The sequence below is a fragment of the Balaenoptera acutorostrata genome, chromosome 1, assembly GCF_949987535.1.
Source record: "Balaenoptera acutorostrata chromosome 1, mBalAcu1.1, whole genome shotgun sequence".
Taxonomy (NCBI): domain Eukaryota; kingdom Metazoa; phylum Chordata; class Mammalia; order Artiodactyla; family Balaenopteridae; genus Balaenoptera; species Balaenoptera acutorostrata.
Window position 1 is genome coordinate 21,848,818 of NC_080064.1, and position 10,347 is coordinate 21,859,164.

Here is a 10,347-nt window from a genome sequence, read left to right on the forward strand (position 1 = left end):
GGAACAGAGGCAAGAGGAGGTAGTGGCTCGAGCCAGCGCTCTCAGGCTGATTGAGAATAAGTAATGTCCCTCTGGGGCTCTGCCGGTCCAGATCAGCCCCCTCTAAAAAAAAAGGTCTTCTGCCAGGGACAGTTTGCCCCCCAAGCCTCCAGCACAGCCACACCAAGCAGGTAAAGATCCCTTCTCTTAATCTCCTTTAGAATCCAAATCCATCCTCCCTACAGTACACCTCCACTTAGCTCAGCAGGGGGTTCCATAAGCCTCCCGGCCCAAATCTAACCAGGTGGAATGGGAGGGGACAAAGCCCCCCAGCTCCCACGCCCCCTCACCAAAGGCCCCATCAAGGGCTGGGGAGCAATGCAAAATAATCCTGGAACCCACACACCTCCAAACTGAGAAGCAACGCTGTCCATCCACAGCACCTGGGGGTGCTGGGGCTCCCTGCCCCCACGACCCTGTTCCAGACCCCCCAGCCCAGCAACCATAATAAACAGCAAGCTCTTTTTCTTTATGACACCAAATTCCTCCAAGCCGAACAGCTCCTTCCATCACTACCTCAGCCATAGATCACATTAAAAACTCACAGAGGGCAACTTAAACACATCACATTTGTTTCTCTCTATATTATTTCAAAAGTAACGGCATTAAAAATGGATTTTACTACAGAAAATAAATATCAGCACGTGGGCCGGGAGCCCAGGCAGGGGGAGAGAGCCCACCAGGAGAAGGTCCCTGAGGGCTTGGGCACAGCTCAGGCACTGACCAAGGAGGTGGCTGAGAGGACAGACTACACCCGGGGTGGGGTGGGGTGTGGGGGGAATGCCTGGGGAGGGGGCAATGCCCGCCCACCTGGGCACCTGCCCCAATGCCAGACCAAGAGGGACAACGAGTCACTGGTTTGAACTGGTCCCCCAAAGCTCATGCCCTCACTGATCTTTGCAACCTCTGGAGGGTGGGAGCTCTGGGGCAAGAAGTTCACTAGTCTCTGGGGGTTATTCCAACTATTGACACAGCAGAAGAAAAAAATGAATTCAACTTACTATCCAGTTTGATTTTCCATTACTATAAAAATAAATATACATCTGCTCAAAGGAGGGAGATGGCAAGCTGCAGGCACATGCCACCTGGGGGGTCCCCCCCGCAGCTCACCACCACAACCCAGCCTGCCCCTCCAGGCGGCAGGGGTGGGGGCTGTGTGTGGGTGGGGGACGGACCAACTGGTAATCTGTCACCTACAGCCCCAGCTCACACAGCTACACACACCGGGCCACACGGAACAGGAACAAGCCAACAATAGAAACACCCCAAATGCTCCTGGCAGGACTCTGCCCAGGCCCGGGCGCATGCCCCCGCCCCGCCGGCGGCAGCAGCGGACAAAATGTGGCCACCCTGACCCGGAGGCAAAGCTTGTCCTCACACCCTGAGCTCTGCCCAGGGAGCTGGGGCCAAGTCCCGCCTGACACCAACTGGTCCGGCGGGAAACGCCTGCCCAGCCAGACAGGCACAGGCCCCCCAAGGGTCCCTCCTTGTGCTCAGGGGCCAGGCTGGTGCAGCCTGGCCCTACCTCCCAGGGTGACGCCTGGGCCCAAATTCAGCTGGCCCTGCCAGTCAGGCACTGGTGCAGAACGGAGGGCACCAGGCTCAGCCCCTCCCAGCCCAGCCCCAGGGCCCCCAAGCTAGGAGGGAGGGGGGACTCCCCACCCCTCCACATCTGGCCCTGGCCCCCAGGGTCTGCGGTAGAGAATTCCCGCCCCCGCTTCTCTCTCTCTCCCTCCTCCCTCTCAGTGCCCGCTGCCCGCCTCAGGGACGGCCCCAGCTCCCGCCTCCGGCCAGCAAGGCCCACATCCTTCCTCCCTCAGCTGGCCCCTTCGCCTGGCAGGAGGCTGGGGGGTCAGGCTGCTGGGGAACCCCTCCAGCTCCCATCAGTCTTCATCCCCAGCCCCCAAACTCTGGGTTGCTGTCCCTTTTCCTGTAGAACAGGAAACAAGGTTATTTCCTAGACTCAGAGCCAGCCCCCTGCCCCTCTGGCTCTGCCTGGGGACCAGGACCCAGCAGGGGAATGCGCCCTTAGCCAGAAAGCAGAGAGATTCTGCAATTCACCCCCAGCTACCGGCCCAGGGGGCTGACAGCTGTCACTCAGCACCCCACCCCCTGGGGAAGAGGGGGCCGATTCAATCTGAGCCTCAGAGGAAACGCATTGATAGGCGATTATTTATTTATTTATGCAAAAGTGAGCCGACTTTGTTCACCAGGTAACCGGGCACGCGGCCCAACCCCTACGGCCCTGGCCGCCCCCAAATCCCTCCTCCTCCCCACACCCCCTCCGGGTCATTAGGTCCCCGCCCCTCAACTCCCAGAGCACCAGCAGAACCTTGGGATTTGGGGGTTGAAGGGGAGGGGCTCCTCCCTCCGCAGTCTCCCCCTTTCCCAGGGCCGTTCCTAAAATCCAGCCTTGTTCTCCGCTCCCACGGTCCCCCCCTTCACCCACCCCCCCCACATTCTCAGCAAGCTGGAGAGCAAATTGCAGTTTAAAATCCAAAGACGGAGGGAGGGGGAAGGAGGAGGGGGCGCGCGGCAGCGCTGGGCGCGCACCTCGCCCCCGAGCCGGGGGAGCCGCGGGGCGGCCAGGAAACCCGAGAACCCCCCCTCCCCGCCCCCCCTTCTCGTCCACCTCCCCCTCCCCCTTCCCGGCGCTGCCTGCCAGGCTTCGAGCCGAGCCCAGCCGAGCCGCGGGCCCCGGTGGAAACAAAGACCGATCGCACCGCGGGCACCGCAGCCACGGGGTCCGGCGGACCGGACCCGGGCGCGCGGAGGGGGCGCGGAGCCCCCCCGGTGCGCTGCACAAAAGAGCCCGGCCGGCCGGTCCCCAGCGGGGGTCTAGGGCTGGGGAGGAGGCGCCACTCACCGGAGTGCTGGGCTGCCGGCTCCGTTGGTCCGAGCCAGGCGAGGGGCTTTGGGGGGCGTCTGTCTTCCGGCCGCGGCAGCGACGCGGGCGCTCGGCAGCTGGGGAGAGCAGTCGTGGTGGAGCCCTGAGCCGCCCGCCGTTGCTGACAGCATGGCTCGCGCCTCGGCTCACATTCTCCGCCGCTAACTCCGCTGGACACGGCCCCCCGCTCTCGCGGCGCCCCCCACCTCGATCACTCCTTCGCTCTCTGTGCCCACCTCGCTCCCCCCACCGCGCACACACTCTCACAGCCCTGGACACCCCCACCCCCACCCCCCCCAATTGCAAACCTGGGAGGGAACGCGCCCCGCGTAGTCCTCCTCCTGCTCCTCCTCCTCCGCCCTCCTCCCTCCTGCTCTCTCTGGCTGTCTGTCTGTCTCTCTGACTGTCTCTATCTCTCGCTCCCTCTGCCTTTCTCTGCTTTCAGAGCTGGGTGGGAAAAGGAAATGAGGACAGAAAGCAGACGCTGGCTTTGGGTGGTGGTAGCTAGATTCCCTCTCTCCCTCCCTCCCCCTCCTCCCCTCCCTCCTCCTGCCTTCTGCTCTCTCCGCTGCGAGCGGGGCTGAGCGCAGCCTGGCGGGTGGCTCGCTTTGCCCGCCCGCCCGCCTGTCTGTCTGTCTGGTCTGCCTCGCTCGCTCCCTCCCTCCGTCTCTCGCCCTCGCCCTGCCTGCCTGCCTGCCTCTCTCCGTCTCCGCCGCCGCCGCCGCTGCCTCTGCGAGCTCGCCTTACCTTCGCCGCTCACCATCCGGAACCCCAGGGGGGAGCGCGCGCGCGGCACGCCGGGACTTGTAGTCCCCGCCTCGGCCGCTCGGCGCGCGGGGCGGGCGGGGCGGCGCCAGCAGCTCCGACGGCGCGGCCGGGACCCTGCAGGGACCCCAGCGCCCGGGCCCTTGCGGCCGGGGCGAGTCGTCTTTTACCAAGGGGTGCTGGTTCTCCCCAAGGATTGGGAACGTTTCCCATGTTCCTAGTCCCCCGCGGGGGCTCTGGCTTGAGCAGAGGTTACGGGCGGGAGGGAAGGGGCGGGGTCTGCGAAGGGAATGAGAGTAGAACAGGGAATCGAGGGATTAGCTAAAGGGCCTGCTACTTTCTGGGGCATCCCAATTAAATAAGAGAGGAAGAGGAAAGAGGAGAGGACCGGCTCCCTGAATTTGGGGGCGTTCTCCCTTTATGAAAAGGTTTCCTACTGAGTAAAGCGCAAGGGTTTATGGCGAGAGGGCTGCTCTAGAAACCTCAAAGCCCACCAGCACCTCCTCCTCACTCAGTGACCCCGTCTCAAGTTCTGAGCTCTGGGTTTAGCGACCCCCACCAAAGCTTAGTTTTTCTAGAAGTCCAAGGGCGGCGAGGGCACAAATTCCTGGATAATCCACAGATCTCTCTCTCTGTCTCTCTCTTTCTGTCTCTCTCTCTCTCTCTCTCTCTCTCTCTCACACACACACACACACACACACACACACACACACACCGCTTGCCTTCCTGAATTCGACTGAGCTTTTTCCTTGTGTCAGGAAGCAACATTCAGATTCAACAGTTCAGAGCCCCTGCTGTGCCCAGGGGGCTGGACTCAGCACTTTCACCTACCTCCTCTTCAGGTCACATCTGTTATCCAGCCCCTCGCTCTGGCCCCCTGCCTGGCCTATCCCCACAGATGGAAATGTGCACTGCCAGGGCCTGGTTACCAAGGGAAGATATCTGGACAGCCCAGAAAGGAAAACTGCTGCTGCTGCCATTTACTGAACACCGCAGGGCTCTTGAGTCCTGCAAAGACCTGGTGAAATGGTACTGTTATCATTTCCATTTTAGAGATGAGGGCACTGAGGCCCATGACACCCACTGAAGAAGTGGTAGAGCCCAGCCAGACCAGGATCCGTTTCATTCCAAAGCCCACTGCTTAACCTCTGGGCTGTGGCAGGGAGCTTTGACTCCCCAGGTCTCCGTCTGACCTTCTCTCCCAGTGTCTGTGTGTCCTCCCTTGGCACTTCAATTCGACAAGTGTTAACTGAGGTGTGCAGGGCTCACAGGGGATACGGAGATGAATAATGCATGGTGGCTGTCCAGTCCTCGGTGTCTACCAGCACCGGCCCTGACTGGTCCTGCGCTGGTCCCACTTCATCTGTGTGTCTGACATTCCTTTGTCCAGTGTCTGCTGGCTTTTTTCTGTCTTGCCCCATGTCTGAAGTTTCTTCAGCGGTGCCTTTGTCCTTGTCCCACCTGTTTCTGACTCTTCCTTTGGCCCTGCGGGGTGTTGCGACGTGATGGCCAGCATGTGACAAAGGCAGGTGGTGTCATTTTGCCAACTGCAGCTCCCTGTCACCACCTTCCCTACACCTCCACCCTTCCCAAGCCCCTCCTCTAGACAGTCTGGAACCCCCAGAGGGCAAAAGAGGGGATCTAGGGGGCACTCTCTGTTGGCCCTTTGCGGGGACTGGGAGCACAGCAGCCATGGGAGAGGTTTAGGGTCTAAATAGTACACCTATTGATCTGGCATCATGGGGCTGGCATGGCCAGCTGCAGAGGCCCCCGTTTGGGAGCAGCTTCTCCTTGCAGGCAAGCCCTGGGTTCAAAGATTTATTCATTGAATGGGAACAATTATAAGGTCAGATATTAATGAAAGCAGTGGTTAAAGTCATTAGGGGCCCTTTGCACCTCCAAAGCCTGAGTCTAAAGTTATCACAAATAGATGGGACTTTGGCATCTTGCACCAGCTGGTCCCCACCAGCGAGACTTATCACTGGGGAGCGTAGGAGAGGCCCAGGTTCCCCTTTCTTTTACCCCCTCACAACATCCTTAACTATTAGGCTCTGCCCAAGGGCATGAAGATCCCACCTAAGCTGAATCAAATTTGGGGAGGGAATTGGGTGGGCATACAGGATAGCTTCTGGGAAATAGGGAGCCCCAGGTAGATTGGGATGAAAAGGCATTTGGGAAAGGCATGGGAGGGGAGAGGTTAGGTCATAAGGTGCAAGGTTAGTAGGGCCCACGGCTCCACGAGTGAGAGGGGAATAGAAGTTAGGTGGGGTTGTCCATGCATTCCCCTTCCACTCCAGGCTGCTTCAGCGGCCCCCTCCCCAGACAGGGTGGGTGCTCTTAGTCCCCAAGGTGTTGGGCATAGCTGGAAACCAAGCATTACAGGGTTTCCCAGTCATTTGGGGGCTGGTCTTTCTCTTGGAACCTCTTAAAATTGTGTTGGGTGAGGGGGGGTGGGCTCCCCAAACTCAAGCCGAGTCTTCCTGTAGGTGGCTGCTGCCACCTAGTGTCTAATTGCCATCTCTGCTTCACCAGCCTAGTCTAAAAGGGGGCTACCCAGTCCTCAAAAACAGCATCTGGGGTCACCTCAGGCTGGGCAGGGTAGCTATAAGCTCCCAGAGAAAGCGGACTTGAAGGAGGGGACCCAGGTTCTGGAAGAACCTGCATCGTCCCTTTCTGGGTTCCGCTCACTCCAACCATTTTTGATTCAATGTAAGCAGAAGGTGGTATAGCTAGACCCTAGGAAATAGAGGTGAGAGTCCAGAGGTAAAGTTTTGGGGCCTAAGGGTTTGGAGGCCATGTGGAATAGGGGCCAGACAGACCTGGTTCTTTTTTTTTAGCTGTGTCAAGCGGCATGCAGGATCTTAGTTCCCCGTCCAGGGATCGAACCTGGGCCCCCTGCAGTGGAACCGTGGAGTCCTAACCCCTGGACCGCCGGGGAATTCCCCAGACCTGGTTCTGATTCTGCTTTTACTTGTGTGTCCTTAAACTCTCTGAGTCTCAATTTCCACATGTGTAAAATTGAGGAGTAATCCTTTCTCTGTGTTACAGGCAAAGCTGTTGAGAAGATTTACTGAACACATGGATGTGAAAGCACTTTGAAAACTGGCACGGGCATGCTGAGGGATTATTAAGTCATGACAATAACAATGACAGTAACTGAGAGGTCACAGCAGCCTGGAACCAGGCCCCTGGAGCTCCTGGAAAGGGCAGAGTGAAGGGAGCCTTGCCTTCCCTGACTACAGAAGTTCTGGGGTTGGTCCCACTCTTGGAGCTACCTCAGCAAAGATCTGGATTGCTGGAGAGGGATTCATCCCAGTCCACAGAAGGAGAAACTGGGCCAAAAGAGGTTGAGGGCCTGTCCTGAGCCACTGAGCTACAGATCCAGGAACAAGAGGCCCGTTGGACTGGAGCCATTATGGCCTTGGTTTTCCCCTCCTCTGGATGGGAACGGCTCAGAGCTGGGGCCCAAGAGACCATGGAAGCAGGAAGCCCTCCTTCATTGTGGTACAGTGGGAACCAAGGCCCCCAGGTCCCCATTATCCCTCCTCGTGGGCTAGCCTCCCTGCACTCGCCCCTCCCTGAAAGTCCTCCCACATTCCTCCAGGCAACAGGAAACCCCAGCTGCAGCCCAGACTTCAAACGGCTCCTCCCTCTGGGCAGGGGGTGTGGGAGGAGAGGCCAGAGGCCAGAGGGCAAAGGTCAGCTTTGTTCCTGCCCGAGGTGGTGAGGGACCCAGGGGGAGAGAGAGGGGGGCAGGGTAGAGCCCTTGACAGCCACACTGCGTGTGTGTGTGTGTCTGTGTGTGCGTGTGTGAATTCCTGTGTCCATCAGGGTGTGCATGGTTCTCACTGTCAGCCTGTGTCTGGGGGTAAATGTGTGTCCTTGGTTTCCTTTTGGCTCGAGGACCATATGTCTGAGTGTATGTCAGTATGTGTTTGTTTGTCTGGGTGCTCAGCCTGGGGTCCCACTGACATGTCTGTAGGTGTCATCACGTGTGTTGATATGTCTGGTTCACAGGCCTGCCCAAAGCTCTGTGTGACCTGGTGTGGTTCTTTGTGTCCAAGAAGGGTGTTCCTCTCCCACCTCTTACCCTCCCATCCTTCCTCCGTGTTGGTCACCACTGGGCTCCTTCTGGAAAATGAATCTGACTCTGTTATTACCCTGCTCAAAACCCTTCACTGGCTTCCGTGGCCCAAGGTTTGGAATCCTAGCCCGAGGGCAATGGCAGACAAGACCCCCTGCCTACCTCGTCATCTTCATCTTTAGCCACTGATTCCCCTCAAATTTTTCACTCCAGTCACACCTACTTAATTGTAACTCTCTGCACGGTCCCATTTCCTGCCTCTGAGCTACTTAATTCTGTCAAGTCTGGAATACCCCTCTCTTGCTTGCTTCTTTCTTGCTAGCAAACTTTCACTCCTTTTTCAGGTCTCCGGTGGTGAAGCAACACCTCCACTGAGAAGACTTCCCCCTGCCCAATTGAGTTAGGACCCTCCCCTGTTCTCCTACATCTTCTGCCTGTGCCTGTCCACTTCACCCTCACCATCATTAAATTGTGAGATTTCTGAGAGCAGGAACTGTACTGAATTACTGTCTCTTCCATTCTGATGGATGGGGAGGCTCTGAAGGGACCTGGTCCTCCTGTCTCGGAGGAAAGTTTCCTGCAGTTTTGGATGTAGTGCCCAGAATGACCACTAGAGGGAGTATGGACACCACTGCAAGACCATCCAGGCTCTGTGTGTGTGTGTGTGTGTGTGTGTGTGTGTGTGTGTGTGTGTGTGTGTGTGTTCCACTGCAAGACCATCCAGGGTGTGTGTGTGTGTGTGTGTGTGTGTGTGGTGTAATGGATGTGGATGGCCGGGTGGGAGGGAGGCTTTGATACTGTACCTGGGAGAGAACTCCTGTAGTGGATAGTGGGTCCACCCAGCTCAGAACTGGAGCAGTGGGATCCAGAATAGACTCATCTCAATAGGTCCTGGGGCACCGAGATTTTTTCTCTCTGACTTTTCTCCACAACTCAGGGACCATAACCCTTGGTTTTCTGACCCTCCTACCTCTTGCCTCTGACCTTCCAGCCATCTTCTTATATGCCTCATCTTTTCCCTCAACCCTCCCATACATAATTATTTGCTCTTGCCTGACTTGGCCTTGCTCTCCCATACCTCTGGACCTTTGCACATGCCATTCCCTCAGTGGGAGATGATCTTACCCTCTGGTTGCTTCATCAAGCAGACTTTTCTTTCACCTCCTCCAAGAAGTCTCCCTTGGCCTCCAGACTGACCTTGCCCCTAATTGTTGTAATTGTTTACTGTTCTGTCTCCTGGACAGGACCAGCCTACAGGAGACATCAGTAGATGTGTGTGAAATTAATAAATGACTTGGCTCTCTTACGAAAACAATCCTCAGCACATATGGGGCTACCCCCACCCCCTATCCTCCCTGGCCCTGACTCTGGTTTAGTATTATACTTTCCCATGCTGCTCCATCAAATAAGGCAATGTGACACAGAGGGATGCATAAGACTTTGAAGTCACACAAACCTGCATTCAAATCCTGACTCTATCATCCAGCTGGATGACCTTGAGCAAGCGTTGTAGTCTTTCAGAGTCTTTGTTTCCACTTTTGTAAAACGGGAATAATCATACTTCTGCACTGCCTCATGGCGAGGCTCAAATTAGACGAGGCATGTGAAACACCCAGCATTAGTCAATTAGGTGTCCTCCTCCCCCACCATGAACTTGGAAATAAAATTGCCCTCTGAGTCTTAAGCCAGTAAAATCATGCACCACAGAGGAGAAGAGCCAGGTGGGGGAGTGAATGAGGCGAGAGATGGTTTTGTAAATGACTGAAGAGTTTTGTGAACGGTGGAAACCGCAATCAAGGTGACCTGCCTGTAATCTCAGGGAGGCAGGGCGAGGATGTGATTGAAATTGAGAAAACAGAGGCCTAATCAATTGCATTGTGCTCTATCTGAAGGGAACAGAAGGATGCACAGAAAAGGGGGTGCAAGGGAGAATTCATTCGGCTGCACCAGAGGGAGGGACAGGGAACCAGTAGACATAGGGATTCCAGGCTCAGGTGGCTCTGGTTTCTGCTGAGGAGTCATGGGGGCCTGGTGGACTCCAGGTGGCTCACTGCCCTGCTGGGCCTCCATTTAAACTAAATGGACATCCAGGTGCCAGGCAGAGCCCCTTTGGGCAGACAGGAATAGTCTGGTCCCAGGAAAAGACTCTAGAGACTGAGAGCACTGATTTTGGAGTCAGAGGACCGGGTTCAAGCCCCTGCTCTGCCATTATGTCCTATAATCTATTTACTTCACTGTGCTTCAGTTTCCCTATTAGTAAAATCAAGATATAGTAGCCCTCACCTTATAGGGCTCTGTGCACTTAGTAGGCTGCATGCACTTAGTAGGATGTCTGGCATAGAATAAATGATTTGTAAGTGGTAGTGACAAAGACAGCTAACATGTATTGTGCATTTATTTCCATTTCAAAGATGAAGAAATTGAGGCTTGGAGAGATTAATAGCTTGCACTAAATGGCACAGCTAGCAAGTGGTAGAGGCAAGATTCACAATACTACACTACAGCTCCAGAACTGTGCTCTCTTATCTGTTTACTCCATGGCAGGTGGAAACACTAGGCTTCTGGTTTATAC

At 56.4% G+C, this 10,347-nt stretch overlaps 1 protein-coding gene across 5 annotated transcripts in view; it reads right to left on the reverse strand.

Moving 5' to 3' along the window:
* The window catches only part of AHDC1 (AT-hook DNA binding motif containing 1), a 64,699-nt gene extending 61,007 nt beyond the window's left edge, over positions 1-3,692 (reverse strand). For 4 of the 5 annotated variants that reach the window (XM_057547685.1, XM_057547665.1, XM_057547667.1 and 1 more), the window contains exons 1-2: positions 3,235-3,601; positions 2,906-3,003 (exon numbers count right to left, since the gene is read on the reverse strand). The gene's annotated coding sequence lies outside the window, so the exon portion shown is untranslated. Of the gene's footprint in view, positions 1-2,905; positions 3,004-3,234; positions 3,602-3,673 lie in introns of those variants that run through there. The other variant, XM_057547679.1, reaches the window with a different exon arrangement.
* Positions 3,693-10,347: the final 6,655 nt, after the last annotated feature.